At 53.6% G+C, this 17,776-nt stretch overlaps 1 long non-coding RNA gene across 1 annotated transcript; it reads right to left on the minus strand.

Moving 5' to 3' along the window:
• Positions 1-15,260: 15,260 nt before the first annotated feature.
• On the minus strand, positions 15,261-17,268 carry LOC117072400. The gene is made up of 2 exons (XR_004432783.1): positions 15,842-17,268; positions 15,261-15,705 (listed from the first exon to the last, which is right to left on the minus strand). It is a non-coding gene; the product is annotated as an uncharacterized LOC117072400 (long non-coding RNA).
• Between the last annotated feature and the right edge of the window lie 508 nt (positions 17,269-17,776).

Here is a 17,776-nt window from a genome sequence, read left to right on the forward strand (position 1 = left end):
TTCAGTCCAGGGTAGAGGTTAGCCTTGAGTCTGGGGTCAGGGTCAGGTTTAGTCTGGGGTTGCAGGGGCCATGGCTGGTGCTCTGTCTGGGGTTGTAGTTGAGCTTAGCTGGCTTGGATGTTGGTATCGCTCTGGGTTTGGGTTCAAGGCTCAGATGGTGTCAGACTAGGACATCAGCGTGTGTTGGGACAGGCTACTTGTGTGGAGCTGACGGGGGCAGGTGTGTGTTGAAGGCGATCTTTGTCCCTCCTATATTTGCACCCCCAGCCCCTACAACCGGCTGGGACTGGGTGGGCGTGGTGGGTGAAGAGATGGCTTCAGTCGCTTTCTCTCTCCAGCAAAATGTGCCTTGATGCCTGTGCAGGGCCTGAGGACACAGGGTGTGCCAGAGAGCACCTGGGCCCTCTCTGGGTCTCAGTTTCCCTATCTGAGAAGCTCAGTGCCTGGGAGCTGGGCTGAACTCCCGAAACCTGGACTGGCAGCCGTGTCAAGAGGATTGGAATGTGAAGGGCTGCCAGGGGGCCACTGCAGGAGCTCTGGCCTGGAGCTAGGTGGCTGGACTGGGCAGGGGGAGGGAGGGGCAGGCAGGTGGACAGGTCTTGGGAACCCTGAGATGAAGGTCTTCGCCAAAGAGGCATCTACTATCCCTTAGTGGCAGATAGTGCCACCTCTACCTCAAAATGAGGTAGGAGGTGGGACTTGATTCCAGAGGCGGGGCTTAGACACCAGACCAAATTGAGGACTAGCTAAAGCATGTCGGAGGCAGAACCTCCCCTAAGACACGCCCACCCCTGTGCCATGTCAGTTCGCCATTGCCGTGGCAACACCTGAAAGTTCCCGCCCCTTTCCATGGCAATGACCCAGCAACCTGGAAGTTACCACCCTCATCCTAGAAATACCTGCGTGAACCACCCCTTAATTTGCATATAATTGAAAGTGGGTATAAATAGAGTGCAGGCCTGCCTCTGGACACACTGCTTATAGGATAACCCTGCTCTGCAAGGAGCAGCAGCCCTGCTGTCTCTGTACACTGCTGCTTCAGTGAAAGGTGCTGTTTAACACCACCAGCTCCACCCTTGAATTCCTTTTTTTTTTTTTTTTTTAATTGAGACAGAGTCTTACTCTGTCGCTCAGGCTGGAGTACAGTGGTGTGATCTCAGCTCACTGCAACCTCCGCTTCCTAGGTTCAAGCGATTCTCCTGCCTCAGCCTCCTGAGTAGCTGGGATTACAGGCATGCACCACCATGCTCAGCTAATTTTTATATTTTTAGTAGAGACGGGGTTTCACCATGTTGGCCAGGCTGGTCTCAAACTCCTGACCTCAAGTAATCCACCTGCTTCGGCCTCCCAAAGTGCTGGGATTACAGGTGTGAGCCACTGTACCCAGCCTTTTTTTTTTTTTTTTTTTTTTGAGGTAGAGTCTTGCTCTGTCACCCAGGCTGGAATACAGTGGTGCCATCTCAGCTCACTGCAACGTCCACCTCCTGGTTTCAAGAAATTCTCCTGCCTTAGCCTCCCGAGTAGCTGGGATTACAGGCCGTCCATCACCACACCTGGCTGATTTTTGCATTTTTAGTAGAGATGGGGTTTCACCATGTTGGCCAGGCTGATCTCAAACTCCTGACCTCAAGTGATCTGCCTGCCTCAGCCTCCCAAAGTTCTGGGAGTACAGATGTGAGCCAGCGCGCCTGGCCCACCCTTGAATTCTTTCCTGGGTGAAGCCAAGAGTGCTCCCGGGCTAAGCCTCAATTCTGGGGCTCACTTGCCCTGCATCAAGATGGCTTCTTTGGCACAGAGCCTCCCAGAATACACGGGGTGTGGCTTTCATGTTAGGGCGCAGAGGTCACCATGGTGTTTAGGATTCTAGATGCCCCCAGCTCCTGTCCTGTAACTGACACCTGCCCTACTGATGAGCAGGGTCCCCGAACCACCCTGACAAGGGCTCCATCCATGGGCAGGAAGGTTGGAAGAATGGGAGCGGCGCTTGGCCTTGGGTCCTCTTCTCCTTCTCTTAGCTCAGCCCCCTAAACTGGCCTCCTCCTGTCAAAGCCGCAGACACACAAGAGAAACCCCGATTGACGTCAGGGGAAGCGCCCACAGGGACTCTGTCTCTCCCAGAAATTTGGCTCCAGCGCCTGGCTTCGAATGGCTGTGGTTTTTAAAAGGTGAAAATGGCCCATGGCCCTGCTTCTGTGTCTCCACCAAAACCTGGCTTGGAGGAAGGCAGGCTGGGGTCCTTGATCTTGGAGTTGGATGGGGAAGTCCCCTCCCTTCTCCCCTTCTCCCACTCCCTTGCAGACCCCCTCCTCCAGTGCCCTCCCTGCTGTCTTGACCCCCTGGCACTCCCGACCTCCTCCTTCCTCCCATCTCCTCTCCACTGACAAAGGCCAAGATCTTCCAGGTCTTTCCCAGTCCTGGCGCTCACTGCCTGGTGTCCTTGGGTTTGCAGGGCCTACGGATCTCTGGGCACTGTCGCCTCCCTGAACTCTCAGGCCCTGTCTTTCTCCTCTTCGTGGCTCCCACACTTAGCCCAGAGCCTGACACATAGTAAATGTTCAGTGAGCCTTTACTGGGCCCAGATGGAGGAATTTCTTCTTGAATTTGTCTTTGCACATGGTCTGCTCTACTTCAACGTTGACGTTTGATCCATTGTTTTATTTATTTATTTATTTATTTATTTATTTTTGAGATGGAGTCTCGCTCTGTTGCCCAGGTTGGAGTGCAGTGATGCGATCTTGGCTCGCTGCAACCTCCACCCCTGAGGTTCAAGCGATTCTCCTGCCTCAGCCTCCCTAGTAGCTGGGATTACAGGTGTGCACCACCACGCCTGGCTAATTTTTGTATTTTTTTTGTGTGTGTGTGTGTTTTTAATAGAGATGGGACTTCATCATGTTGGCCAGGCTGGTCTCGAACTCCTGACATCAGGCCTGCCTCGGCCTCCCAAAGTGCTGGTATTACAAGCATGAGCCACCACGCCCGGCCAGAACCGTTGATTTCTGGAAATCATTCTGTGCCACAAGCCTTGGCCACTGGGAGAAGCCAGGAGAGTCAAACAACGTAGCTCCTTGGAAGAGGCTGCCTGTCAGTCATGCCCTTGGTCAGCCTGACCTGGTCCAGCCGGAGGGTGGACTCTTCGTTCTGAGGGCTGGACTGGCCAGGCACACGTGGGAGTCAGCACACAGTCACTGGGCTCATCCTGCCTCCAGATGCCTAACCTGGAGACCAGAGCCTCTCTTTTGCCCCCCAGGTGGTCCCCAGTCTGGGATGGACGGGAGAGAAGGACTCCACTTCTGCCTCCTGCCAGGAGCCTTCTCAGCTTCTGCTGAAACCTCCTGACTGCTGCTGGTGTCGGATTCCACCATCTTCTCCCTGGACTGCATGGATGACGCCTTTCCCAGGTCATTCTGACCATGATCTTGTCCCGCTTAATCCCCTCAGTTTCCTATCATTTACGGAATATAATCCTTTTGCTGCTTACCCTGGCTGTCCACGCCTATACCTCCTCTCCTGTGTCCACTAGCTGTTCCTCCAGCCCCTCCTGCAACACCGACCCTATCTCTGGCCTTCACTCGGCTCCTCCTCAGACCTCACATCCCAGCTCAGCGAGCAGTAGCCTGCCTGCCTCTTTCCTTCCCAGGCACCTCACTCGGACTTGGGGCTCCTAAGCCATGCATGGCCAGTATCTGGGCAGCCCTGAGCCAGTCCTCAGGGCCCTGCTGCAGGAGTGGCTGAACTGGCAAGAGTCATTGTGTGATCTGACCACAGCCAACATCCTGTGTCCCTATTGTATTGATGAGGCCACTGAGGCCCGGGGAGGGGAAGGGACAGTTTTGAGGTTACACAGGCAGTTACAGCTCACCCCCATAGCCTCTCATTCTTCTTTGCAATTTTCCCTTTTTTGTTGTTGTTGTTGAGACGGAGTCTCGCTTTGTTGCCCAGGCTGGAGTGCAATGGCCGGATCTCAGCTCACTGCAAGCTCTGCCTCCCCGGTTTACGCCATTCTCCTGCCTCAGCCTCCCAAATAGCTGGGACTACAGGTGCCCACCACCTCGCCCAGCTAGTTTTTTGTATTTTTTTGTAGAGTTGGGGTTTCACCGTATTAGCCAGGATGGTCTCGATCTCCTGACCTCGTGATCCGCCCGTCTCGTCCTCCCAAAGTGCTAGGATTACAGGCTTGAGCCACCGCGCCCGGCCCAATTTTCCCTTAAAAAAAAAAAATAGATATAGGGTCTCACTCTCTGGCTCAGGTTGGAGTGCAGTGGTGTGATCATAGCTCCCTGCAGCCTCAAACTCCTGGGTTCAAATGATCCTGCCACCTCAGTCTCCTGAGTAGCTAGGACTATAGGGTCGTGCCACTGCGCCAGCTTGCTTGCTTGCTTGCTTTCTTTCTTTCTTTCTTTCTTTCTTTCTTTCTTTCTTTTCTTTCTTTCCTTTCTTTTCTCTCTTTCTTTCTCTCTCTTTCTTTCTTCTTTCTTTCTTTCCTTTCTCTTTCTCTCTCTTCTTTCTTTCTTTCTTTCTTTTCTTTCTTTTCTTTCTTTCTCTCTCTCTCTTTATTTCTTCTTTTTTTCTTTTTTAAGAGATGAGATCTTGCTATGTTGCCCAGGCTGGTCTCAAACTCTGGGTCTCAAGTGATCCTCCTACCTCAGCCTCCCAAAGTGCTGGGATTACAGGTATGAGCCTAGCCTGCAATTTTCCTTCTGTTGATCTATGACTGTCTCTACCTAGGGTCACTTGAGTGGGCTTCACAGAGGCCTTGCTTGTGGGGGAGAACACCTCTTCCAGGAAGCCACCATGATTTCTCTCCACTCCCCAGCTCTCTGAGTCATGCACACTGGCTGCCTTCCAGTTGTCCTGGAATCATGCCTGGCTCACGTTCCTATGAGCATCAACATCTGAAGTTGAATTCCACTTTCACCTCTGATGCCCTATGACCTTGGGCAAGGCCTTGTCTCTTTTTCCCCCAGTTTACCCATTTATAGAATCAAGGCATTGAACCTGCTGATTTTAGAGATGCTGCTGTGGAATTAGGGTTTGGTCAGGGAGGCTGAGCCCGGAGTCTTGGTGGCCTCCAACAACCAGCACAAAGTGTAGCTGCAAGAATTGAGCTGGGGAGGCAGCAGTACTGGGTAAGAATCCTGCATCAGCACTTGATAACCGTGTAGCCCCCAGCAAACTCCACGTTGGGACCCAGTTTCCCATACAATGGGGGAAATCAGCCAGACTGGGTCTCCTCCAGGGGTTATTAAATACGATTGTAGCTTTGAAGGTGTTTGCTAAGTTAAACAGAGCCTGGCAGGTGGATATGCAGCATGGGTCACCCACAGCACCCCACACAGCGCCGGGTTCAGGCAGATGACCACACGTGGCGCCCTGCCGAGAGAACGTGGCAGGTGTCTGGACACGGCGTCCCCAGGCGACTTGTGTGGGCAGTATTCCCAGCAGTGCGTGCTGCGTTCCCAGCCGGTCCCACTGCTGGGCTGGGACAGCCCCCGCCGGAGGAGGCTGGGCTCCCCCTGCGAAACCCGCCATTGATGGGAGGGGTGGGGGGCCACCTGGCGCTGGCCCAGCCTGGCCAGCCTCCCATCCCATGTTTTGTTCACAGAGTTTGGAATGTCCTGGGACACAGAGCTCGGCTCCCTGGGGGGGACACTTGTGCCATTGCCTTGATCTCATCGCTGGACAGGTTTCTCCTTCATTCCAGCCCAGGACTCGGCAGGCTCCCAGCCACAGCTGCTGCCAGGCCCAGTCCGTCTGTGTCTGTCCCAGCGCTGGCAGCCAGGAGTGTGCAGCTGGGAGTGGAGGGCTTCCCAGGGGAGGCTCCCTCAGCCTGTCTGCGTGGGCCCTGGGCACACCTCCCAATTGGATCTCCCCAAGCCACTGCCAGCTGACCCTCTTCACAGACTCCTTGGTCTGTGACCTCCGACTCTGGGGCCCCAAGGGCAGTTTGGAATGATGTTCTCAGGACCCGGGGACTTGGGAAGAGCCAGAGCGCGCCAACTGCCCCTGGTTTCTGTTCCCCTTTTCAGGTCAATCTATGCCCTGGAATGGGGCTCTGCCAAGTGTGTTGGGGAACAGGTGTTCTGTATATTCTGCATGCACATGTGCGTGGGATTTCCCTGAACTCCCAGTGTTAAATATCCCTAGATTTGGGAGTGACATATAAGGTTGATTAATGGCTGGATGAGGTTGGGGTGGAGGGCTAAGGAGGCTGGGGTCCTTGTTCAGGAAGGAGCCCATCCTTACCTGGAATGTATGTTCTTGCTGCACCTGGCTCACTCTATCATGTGCCAGTCTGGAGTGGCTGGGTACTCTACAGCTTGACTTGGTTCTGTATGTCCAGCCACCCAGCTGGATAGAGGGGAAGTAGGGCTGGTCTTGTTGTCAGAAACATGGAAAGGTCCGAGCACGTGTGTTCATGTGCATGAATATGCATTATTCTTGAGCCCTCAGCTCTGGAAGAAGATCCATCCTTACCTGGCCAGGGTACGTGCCTGGTGTGCCTAGCTCCCACCGTCTGCTGCTTTGAGATGGCTCAATAGTGGTGCCTCACCTGGGCCCACCTGGCTGGGATATAGAGCCAGGGCACTACAATAAAACCAAGAGGAATAGTGCCTGGGAGAGATGGAGCCCAGGATGGTCCCCCGTAGGGTGTCCTTAGCTTGGATAATTCCTGTCCTGATGTAGGTCAGTATCCGCCCCAGGCTTGGGCAAACTCTTGTCTTTCCACATCATTAATGAGGAGACTAAATAAATCAGTCCCTCTGGAGGGCCCCCAGCCCCTCAGGCAGCCTGGCTGAAGCTATTAATATTCCCCGTGTTTATGACCCCTTGGCCCTGTTGACAGGCTCCTCTCTCTAGCCGTTGAAATTAATTTTGTGAATCAGAAAGAGGGGGAGTGCAGCCTGTTGGAATCCAGGACGATGACATTTCCACCTCCCCCCTGTGGCGGGTCCCACTCACTAATTCTATAAAGCAGTCACCGGGGCCAGCCCAACCCAGGGCCGCCCGCCTGGCTGGGGCTGCCTCATGCCTCTGCTATGCTCTCCCCCCAACCCCCAGGGAGGGGGGCTGGCCCCAACCCTGATGATTCAGGCCCCCTGACACCTTGCACTGATGTCAGTGGGAATGGAGACCTCAGGCCTCAGGACCTCCTGGCCTGTTGCCTGCGCCCGCGCCCTGCACGGGGGTTGGCCCCGGCTCGTGCCTCTCGTGACCTTCTCATGGACGGGGCCTGGCTGGGAAACGAGTCCAGGCCAGACGGCCTCTCCTTCTTGCTGTCCCCTTTCTGAGAGCTGCCTGAACTGGCGCCGGGCCGTCCCTTGGCCTCCTTGGGTTTCGAGGACTCGTTCTAAAATTAATTTGGGGGAATTCAGGGAATTTGTGAGCAAGTTCCCAGAGAACTGTGGCTGCCCTGGGGGCAAGTGTCTCTCCTTCCTCCCACCCTCTCCCACTTTCACTTCCTCAGTTTCCTATATGAGCAGATCCTCTTTGGGTAAACTCATTCCACGAAGGGCAGGGCAGCATGCCTGCATGCTGTACATAGGGATAGGGTCTTTCCCCCTCCACTCACACTATGAAGAAGTTTCCAAGAAGAGCCTTTCATATAACATAGTCTCAAGTCATTTAAGATAAGATTTGCAAATATTTTCTCTCATTCTGTGGGTTTTCTTTTCATTTTCTTCATAGTGTCCTTTGAAGCACAAAAGTTTTCAATTTTGATGAAATCCAATTTATCTATTTTTTTCTTTGGTTGCTTGTACTTTTGGCATAGTATCAAAGACACCATTGCCAGATCTAAGGTCACGAAGATTTACCACGATGTTACCTTTTAAGAGTTTTCTTGTTTTAGCTTTTACATTTAGATCTTCACTCCATTTTGAGTTAATTTTTATATATGGTGTGAGGTAGGGGTCAAACTTCACTCTTTTGCATGTGGATATCCAGTTGTCTCACCACCGTCTGTTAAACAGACTATTCTTCCCCCACTAAATGGTCTTGACACTGCTGTCAAAAATCAATTTACCACAATTGTAATGGTTTATTTCTCAATTCGATTCTATTGATCTATATGTCTATGTTTATGCCAGTAACACATTGTCTTAATTACTGTAGCTTTGTAGTAAGTTTTGAAATTAGGAAGTGTAGGTTCTCCAAATGTTCTTTTTCAGGATTGTTTTGGCTATTTGACGTTCCTTGAAATTCCATCTGATTTTTAGAATGGATTTTTTCCATTTTTGCAAATACACCACTGGGATTTTGATAGGCAATGCGCTGAATCCGTTTTTGGTAGTATCGTCATCAGCTTTGGGTAGAATTGTCATCTTAACAATAACCAGTCTGTAATCCACGAACATGGGATGTCTTTCCATTATTTATATCTTTAACTTTTTTAATGATGTTTTGTGGCTTTTGGTGTACAAGTATTATGCTTCTTTTAAAACCTTTTTTTCTAAGTATTTTATTTTATTTTTTGATGCTACTGTAGATGGAATTGTTTTTTCTTAATTTTTTTTTTTTTGGATTGAGTCATTGAAAGCAGCATTTGGCCTAAAGGATCAACATAAGCATCATTTATGACCCAGCTTGTCAAGACTCCACTTGCATGAAGAGAGATCCACCTGTGACACTTAGCCTGGGTTAGTTGCTAACTGAGGTCTGCTCTATGACCCCATTTCCTGCTCTGGCCACTGCTCAGATCCTGACCTCTAAGGAAACACTTAAATTCTTAACCTTAGGTCTCCCTGCCTGCAGTGTCTCTCTGCTTGAGCCAATCTCCTCCCTCCTGCTCAAATAATTCTTCTAAACCTGATTGTGTCACTTCTCTGCATAAAGCTGCCAACAGCACTCCATCATCTTATCCACAAGAAAATTCTGAGCTCTTTGGCCTTGTGTTTAGGACCCTTCATCCTTATTGAAGGCTTTAGTCTTTCAGCCAGGTCTCTACACCTTCTCCACTGAGATGTCCCAGATGTTGCAGATGTTGTAAAGTCAGGTTCAAAGGAGACTCAGTGAATGCCCCAACCTCAAGCTCCTCTTCCACTGTCTCCATCTCCACCTGCAACATCTCCATCCTCCTGCTTCCCCACAGGAACTCAGCTAGCTCTCTTCCCAGATGCCTCCTTTTCCCACCTCACCTCCTTATACCTTATTATCAAGTTTAAATTTTTAAATTATTTAAAAAGAAGTGTAAGACTTGTACACTGAAAGCTACAAAACATCATTGAAAGAAATGGAAGATCTAAATAAATGGAAAGACATTCCATGTTCATGGATTGGAAGGCTTATGATTGTTAAGATGCCAATTCCACCCAAAGCTGACTTTACCACCTAAAGCCTTCTTATGCCTGTGCACTCTTCTTTTTTTTTTTTTTTTGAGACGGAGTCTCACTCTGTCGCCCGCGCTGGAGTTCAGTGGCCGGATCTCAGCTCACTGCAAGCTCTGCCTCCTGGGTTTACGCCATTCTCCTGCCTCAGCCTCCCGAGTAGCTGGGACTACAGGCGCCCGCCGCCTCGCCTGGCTAGTTTTTTGTATTTTTTAGTAGAGACGGGGTTTCACCATGTTAGCCAGGATGGTCTCGATCTCCTGACCTCATGATCCGCCCGTCTCGGCCTCCCAAAGTGCTGGGATTACAGGCTTGAGCCACTGCGCCCAGCCGCCTGTGCCCTCTTCTTTACCTACTGCCACTTAGTTTAGATTTTATCTTGGCCTGATCACAGGCCACCAGAGTGATTTTTTTTTTTTTTTTTTTTTTGAGATGGAATTTTGCTCTTGTTGCTCAGGGTGCAGTGCAATGGTGCAATCTCAGCTCACTGCAAATTCTACCTCTTGGGTTCAAGTGATTCTCCTGCTTCAGTCTCCTGAGTAACTGCAATTACAGGTGCACACCACCATGCCTGGCTAGTTTTTGTATTTTTAGTAGAGATGGGGTTTCACCATTCACCCAGGCTGGTCTCAAACTCCTGACCTCAGGTGATCCTCCCACCTTGGCCTCCCAAAGTGCTGGGATTACAGGCGTGAACCACTGCACCTGGCCGTCCACTCCCTTTTTTAGTCCTCCCTCCTCTGCCTGCTCCCATGTGCCCTGCATCCCATGTTCCTTGCTGGTCCTTCTGTGTGAGGGAGCAGCATGGTGGAAAGCCCCCCGCCCCCACCGCCTCTTCCTAGGCTTCCTTTGGGCTCCTCCCACCTACTCGCCCCTTCCTCCTCACTTTCTCTCCAGGACTGGATTCAGCTCTCCAGCCTCCACTACACAGGCTTCCAGTCCAGCCCGCTGCCACACAAGCTCCGGGGGTCCATTCTTTTTTTCTTTTTTTTTCAATGAGTCAGAGTCTTGCTCTGTCTCCCAGACTGGAGTGCAGTGGCGTGATCTTGGCTCAATGCAACATCCACCTCCTAGGTTCAAGCAATTCTTCTGCCTTAGCCACCTGAGTAGCTGGGATTACAGGTGCCTATCACCACGCCCGGCTAATTTTTGTATTTTTAGTAGTGACAGGGTTTCACCATGTTGGCCAGGCTGGTCTCAAACTCCTGACCTCAAGTGATCTGCCCGCCTCAGCCTCCCAAAGTGTTGGGATTACAGGTGTGAGCCACCGTGCCCGGCCTCAGGAATGCATTCTAAAGCATCAAGGTTGTGATTCTCAACAACCAGTCTCTGCAACTTGACTGGGAACCCCTTAAGGAAAGACATCCAGTTGGCTTTGCTGTTTTTTTTTTTTTTTTCAGACAGAGTCTTGCCCTGTCACCCAGGCTGGAGTGCAGTGGCACAAACTCAGCTCGCTGCAACCCCGCCTCCCGGGTTCAAACGATTCTCTTGCCTCAGCCTCCCGCGTAGCTGGGATCACAGGTGTGGACCACCATGCCCGGCTAATTTTTCTATTTTTAGTAGAGATGTGGTTTCACCATGTTGGCTGGACTGGTCTCAAACTCCTGACCTCAAGTCATCCTCCCGCCTTGGCCTCCCAGGGTGCTGGGATTACAGGTGTGAGACACGGTACCCAGCCTCAGTTGGCTTTTCTTAGGGTCCTCAGAACCTGGCGTGTGCTTGGCCCAGGGAGGTGCTTGATCTAAATTCAGTTTTAAAACTGAATTCTGGCTGGGCACTGTGACATGCCCAGTACATAAGTGTGGGCATAATCCTGACCTGTAATTCCAGTGCTTTGGGAGGCCAAAGGAGGAGGATCACTTGGGCCAGGAGTTGGAGACCAGCCTGGGCAACACAGTGAGACCCTCGTCTCCACAAAAAATTTTTTAAAAATCAGTTGGGCATGGTGGTGCATGCCTATAGTCCCAGCTATGGGGGAGGTTGAGATGGGAGGATCCCTTGAGCCCAGGAGTTCAAGGCTGCAGGGAGTGATGATCACGCCACTGCACTCCAGCCTGGGTGACAGAGCAAGACCCTGTCTCTAACAAAAATTTAACAAATTGAATTATTTGAAAGATGACTTACTCTTTGCTTTCTTCTCCCCTAGAGATGAGACATCCCTGAGAGGCACAAGGGCAGCCTGCTGTCGGGGGAGAATATGATTTTTTTTTTTTTCCTGAGACAGAGTTGCTCTGTAGCCCAGGCTGGAGTGCAGTGGCGCGATTCCGTTCACTGCAAACTTCACCTTCAGGGTTCAAGTGATTCTTCTGCCTCAGCCTCCGGAGTAGCTGGGATTACAGGTGCCTGCCACCATGCCCAGCTAATTTTTGTATTTTTAGTAGAGGCAGGGTTTCGCCATGTTGGCCAGGCTGATCTCAAACTCCTGACCTCAGGTGATCCACCTGCCTCAGCCTCCCAAGGTGCTGAGATTACAGGCGTGAGCCACCGCGCAGGGCCAAGTATATGATTTTGGATTGTTGGGGAATGTGTTTGTATTATCAGTAGGGTAGATCCTGCTGTGAAGGGGTGTAGGTATTGGGGGCAGAGGACAGGCAATGGAAGCCTGCCCTCCTCTGGCAGCAGTGTTGTGACCCCATGGCAGGAGTGTTTTCTCATTCTGTGTCCCATCCCTTTCTTGTGGCCCTAGCATCCGGGGCACCCCATCACATGAACCTCTTTGCACGGTCTGTCTCGGTGCCTCAAACATGCACAGCAGGCCCGGGCCCCCAGCGGCTGGCTACGGCAGGCTTGGAGGAAGCCACCCGCCCTGGTCGGGGTCTGAGCTCCAAGCCATACTTGGTTCCCGTCTCCGCCCCACGGTGCCTCCTGCCAGCGCCTAATCGCTTCCATCTGCCCCACTGACTCACGGGGCTGTCAAGGTTCTAAAAATTTCCAAATTCCTCCCCACCCTGCCCTTCCAGGATATTTCTCCAGCTCGGGTCCTTCGGCAGCTCTGCCCACCAGCTGCTCCTTCTCACGTGGGCGCACAGAGTCAGGAAGCGAGTGGCAGAGAGAGGCTTCTTCGAGGGGCTGTGCAGGAAAGGCTTCTGGACCTCTCTTCCCCTCAGAAGAGACTATGACAGCAGCAGAGAACATGAAAGTTGAAAAATGGGTCGAAGGAACCAAGGAGAAAACCTATCCATTTTACAGAAGGGGAAACTGAGATTCAGACCCAGTAGCAGACCAGGGTGGAGAATCCGGGCCTTGGGGCTCTGATCTAGGGCTGTCCTCTGCTGGGAATCCCCTAGGCACCCCCAGCTCTCCCTCTGGGCCTCAGGAAACGCAGCATCAGCCCTGGTCCTCCCTTCCCTGGGGAGCAGAGCCACTTGGTGACCAAAAGGGGTCTCTCCATACCTCCCACGCCCCTGGCCTCTGCCCAGCCTGCCTCCTCCTCCCCAATCCCCCCCAGGACATAGCCTGAAGAAGTGTTTGTACCTAAACAGTATTTCCAGGGCAACTTGCATTCCCCAGGGGGTGGGTGGTGAGAGGCTTAGGGGAGGAACTCCTCCAGCTGCCACAGGCCCTGTGACCCGCAGCCCCTCTCGGTTAATGGGACTTGGGGCCTAAGAGCTGGTCTTACCCTTGATCTTGGAGAGGGCCTGAGGATGGACGCATGAACCACCCGGCTTCCTTGTATAATGCATCCTTCATGGATGAAGTATGTGAGTGGGCAGGGACGGAGCCCAGAAGTTTCCTGAGCCCAACAAGGAACAGCAGCCCCCAGGGTACCCCCTTTCTTCTGCTCCTCAGCAAGAGTGTCAAAGCCGAGACCCCCACCCTGGCCGTCTCTCCCAACCTACACTGCCTCTTTCTAGTCCCTGCTACTTCTCTCTCTTTCTTTTTCTTTTAAGAGTCAGAGTTGGCCAGGCGCGGTGGCTCACGCCTGTAATCCCAGCACTTTGGGAGGCTGAGGTGGGAGGATCACCTAAGGTCAGGAGTTCGAGACCAGCCTGGCCAACATGGAGAAACCCCATCTCGACTGAAAATACAAAAATAGCCGGGGGTGATGCCGGGTGCCTATAATCCCAGCTACTTAGGAGGCTGAGGCAGGAGAATTGCTTGAAGCCAGGAGATGGAGGTTGCAGTGAGCTGAGACTACACGATTGCACTCCAGCCTGGGCAACAAGGGCGAAACTCTGCCTCAAAAAATAATAATTAAAAAAAAAAAAAAAGAAGAGTCAGAGTCTTGCTCTGTTCTCCAGGCTGGAGTGCGCTGGTACGATCATAGCTCCCTGCAGCCTCAATCTCCCGGGCTCTAGTGATCCTCCTGCCTCAACCTCCCTAGTAGCTGGGACTACTGGTGTGCACCACCACGCCCGGCTAATTTTTAAAATTTTTTTCGCAGAGATGGAGGTCTTGCTATGTTGCCCAGGCTGGTCTCAAACTCCTGGGCTCAAGTCATCCTCCCGCCTCAGCCTCTGAAGGCGTGGGAATTATAGGCCTGAGCTACCGTGCCTGGCCTCCCTGTCACTTCTTGGATGAAATCCTGCCCTGTTGGTGACACTTTCCAGGCTATGGATGGCAGTGCCTGCCCACCCCTCTAGCCCTTCTTCCTGCCATACCTGCCACACAACTGCTCACATACAGTCCCCACCCCTGCCCCACTGCCAGGCCTCTACCTAGCCTCTTCCCCATTGAAGCGCAGCTGGAGGGTCAGGCTTCCTCCTCCAGGAAGGCTTCCTTGGGCTGCCAGAGAGAGCAGCCCACCACCCTGAACTGACTCATAATGGCTCTCTGCCACCCCAGAGCAAACGCAGGGAGGGACCCCTGAGCCCTTGCCCCACGGCATGAGGGTCTGGACAGACGGCATGAGAGTCTGGACAGGGCCAGGAGCCCGCATCCCACTGGCCTGGGCCACTAGGGCCTTTGCAGAGATCTCCTCAGAGAGTGTCCAGGCCTCGGGCCATTCTGTCTTGGAGTTCCCCAAGGCCCTGGATGGAAAGAGACAAGGCAGAGTGGTCAGCCCCAGGCAGGTGGGAGGTCAGAGGGCACGGCTTAGGGTGGGTGGTGTGAAGAGAACTGAGTGGCAGGAGAAGTGTGACCAGGGAGGGAAAGCCTGGGACCCGTGCCATGCATGAACCTCCCTTTTCTCCATTGAGTTCCCTTCCCCACTCCTGAGCCCCTTTACTCCTCCTCCTCACTGTCCCACCTCATTGAGCCCCACCCTCTTATTAAGTCCCCTCTCCCAACTCCCCCGCTCAGAAGTCCCCAACTCCCCCTCCCCCAACTCCCCTCCTCCTAACTCCCCTCATTCTCCCCTAGTGCCAACTTGGCCCTCAGTCCCTCGGCTCCAGGTCCTGGGGCTCTGGCCTTTTCCCAGGATCTGACCTGGAGTCATGCACTTTCTGGGGAGACCTCCAGTTGCTCCCCCATCCATGGCATGCCAGGAACGCAGCCCTACACACGCAGGCCCCCTTCAAGGCGGAAGAGGAGCTCGGGCTGGTGGACTTTTAAGGACTGAGCAGAGAGCGAGCTCTGGCCCAGTCGGGCTGTCCTCCGGATCTGGCGCCATTACAGGGGGGCTTGGCTGGGCGCCCGGGTGGGGAGAGGTCTCAGCGCTTGGATCCAGAATGAACCAGGGCTGGAATGTGCAGGGTCTGGCTGCGCCTCTGTCCCTCCCTTCACCCAAACTTCAGTGATGCTCAGGGCTGAGGACTCCAGTCCCTCTCCAGCAGGCGCTCCGGGCCAGGAACTTGGGGGTCCCTGGTTTGCACTGCCTCCCCTGAGCTGGGGTCTCTGGGTGCTCCTCAGAGGAACCTGGAAAGGATGAAGATGACTGCCCAGGTTTGCCGTCCCTGTCCCATAGGGCCAGGCCCTTTCCTGCCTTAGCTCATGTCATTCTCCAATGGTCCTGGGTTTTGCTATCATTCCCATTTGATTTTATTTTTTATTATTTTATTTTATTTTTGAGACAGGTTCTCTGTCACCCAGGTTGAAGTGGAGTGGCATGACCTTGGCTCACTGCAGCCTCAACCTCCCGGGTTCAAGTGATCCTCCTACCTCAGCCTCCTGAGTAGCTGGGATTACAAGTGGACACCACCACACCAGCTAATTTTTTTTTTTTTTTGAGATGAAGTTTTGCTCTGTCACCCAGGTTGGAGTGCAATGGCACGATCTCGGCTCACCGCAAACTCCGCCTCCCACGTTCAAGTGATTCTCCTGCCTCAGCCTCCCGAGTAGCTGGGATTACAGGCACCCACCACCATGCCTGGCTAATTTTTGTATTTTTAGTAGAGACGGGGTTTCACCATGTTGGCCAGGCTGGTCTTGAACTCCGGACCTCAGGTGGTCCACCTGCCTCGGCCTCCCAAAGTGCTGGGATTACAGGCATGAGCCACTGCACCTGGCAACACCAGCTAATTTTTTGTAGAGACAGGATCTCCCTTTGTTGCTCTGGCTGGTCTCGAACTCCTGGGCCCAAGGGATCCTCCCGCCTCGGCCTCCCAAAGTACTGGGATTACAGGCGTGAGCCACTGCACCTGGCCACTGCCACTTTACAGATGAGAAAATTGAGGCTTGGAGAGATTCAAAACCTTGCCCAATGCCTCATAGTTGGTGAATGACAAAGCCAGAATTTAAACCCAGTCCTTTGTCTCCTGGTCTGGGGAGCATAGAATGAGGCAGAGAAAGAGAGAGGAATGTGTGCCCCTTGCCCCTGACTCCTCTGGGCTGGTCATGGGTCCCTAGCTGTCTCTGGACAGGGACTCTAGCCAGGTGCTCAAGCCAGAGCTTGGGTGAGAGAATGGACCCAGGAGGAAGCCGAGAGGGGCCTGGAATTTGCCTCCCCACAGGCTACTGAGGCCAACCCTCCCAAGGCCAGCCAGATATCTCCCCGCTCCTCCATGTGGCTCTGTCTCAGTGACTTCCTGAAGGTCCTGGCGCTGCACGTGGGATGGAAGGACGGGCTGGACTCAGCTTCGTTGCTTCCTGCACCTTGGCCCTGCGGTCACCCAGAGTTACCTGTGGCCAGCCAAGGGGAAAGGGTTCCATACCATGGAACCCCCTGCTGTAGGTGCCCCTGTCCCCATTTTCCAGATGAGAAAAACCGAGGTTAGAAAGGTAGAGGAGTACCAGGGTGGAGTCAAGAGTGAAATTCCCGTGGGTCTGACACAAAGCTGGAGCCCCAGATGGCAGAGGTAGACCCACCCACATTGAGCCTCAGAGACCCAGGTCTGGGGTGATGACTGCTTGGGGACAGCACCTTGGAGCCCTGGAGGAGGAGGACAATGCATTTTCATAGCGGACCACCACAGCATTGCAGGGAGTGGGGAGAGCTGCCCCTACCAGAGGCTAAACTGCTGCCTCAGCCCTGTGCACACCTGGCCTCTCCCTGCCCAGAGACCCTGCTCCAAAATCACCTGCCCTCACCCATCGTCCAGCCCCAGGCTCCTGTTCCGAACCAAGGAACTGTTTGCATCTGACCTGGGAAGAACGGATTCCTCTGGGCCCAGGTGAGCCCACGGTGGATGAGGACCTTGTACTCTCCTCCGACTCTTTCCTGGGCCACCCACTTTGATGATCCAGTCCTCTCTTGTCACCCCTGATGGGGAGACAGCCCTTGCCCTGGGAGTTCTGATCTAAGGGAGGAGGTACAGCTCTGGCTGGGAACCATGGTCTAAGGGGCATGGCCCTAGCCTGGGACACTGGCCTTTCTCTGTGTACACTGGTGAGGCTCAGGACACTTGGTTTTAGGGAGACACAGTCTTGCTCTGAAGTGATGGTCTGACGGGGGAGGCACAGCCTTATCCTGGGAGCTCCAGGTTCATCCTGAAGTACTGGTCTGAGGGTGGGTGGGGGCGTGGCTTTGGTGGGGAATTTGGGGAGCTGGGGTGGGCAGCGGGAGGGAGTGGCTGGAGGCTGCTGACTTCTCTGTTCTTTGGCTGTTTGGGAGCTGGCTTCCAACTCCTGGCCCAGCCTGGGCTCTAGGCAGTAGGGATGGAGAGGGCCGGGCTCCCCCAACAAGGAAGAGGCTCGTGGAGGGAAATTGGATCAGGGGTTTGGGGTGAGCGGCCTCGCTTGCCCCCGGGCTCCTGGCCCTCCTTTTTTCCCTGGACACAGAGCAGGTGGCAGCCTTCCTCCGATGGCCCCACCCCATTTCTGCTGTCTGGGTCCCAGACATGGCCTTGGTTTATGGGGTGATGTTCCCTCCCTGGCCAGCCTGGCGGCCACTTCAGACATGAACGCCCCCCACCTCGCTGAGGCTGGAGAACACAGTCTGCCTCCCCCTGCCTCAGCCACCCCCGCCCTGCTAATCCTGAGTAAACGGTGAGGCCAAGAATATCCTGCCTACTCTGGCGGGCGGGCGAGCCACGAAGCCTGCTGGAAGGGCATGAATCATGGTCCCCGCCTGCCAAGTGCTTGCTTGGGATGTGTTCGAGGCTGGCCGTGCCCGGAGTTGACGGGGAGAAGGGAAG

Source organism: Trachypithecus francoisi, unplaced genomic scaffold, assembly GCF_009764315.1.
Source record: "Trachypithecus francoisi isolate TF-2019V2 unplaced genomic scaffold, Tfra_2.0 Lachesis_group4, whole genome shotgun sequence".
Taxonomy (NCBI): domain Eukaryota; kingdom Metazoa; phylum Chordata; class Mammalia; order Primates; family Cercopithecidae; genus Trachypithecus; species Trachypithecus francoisi.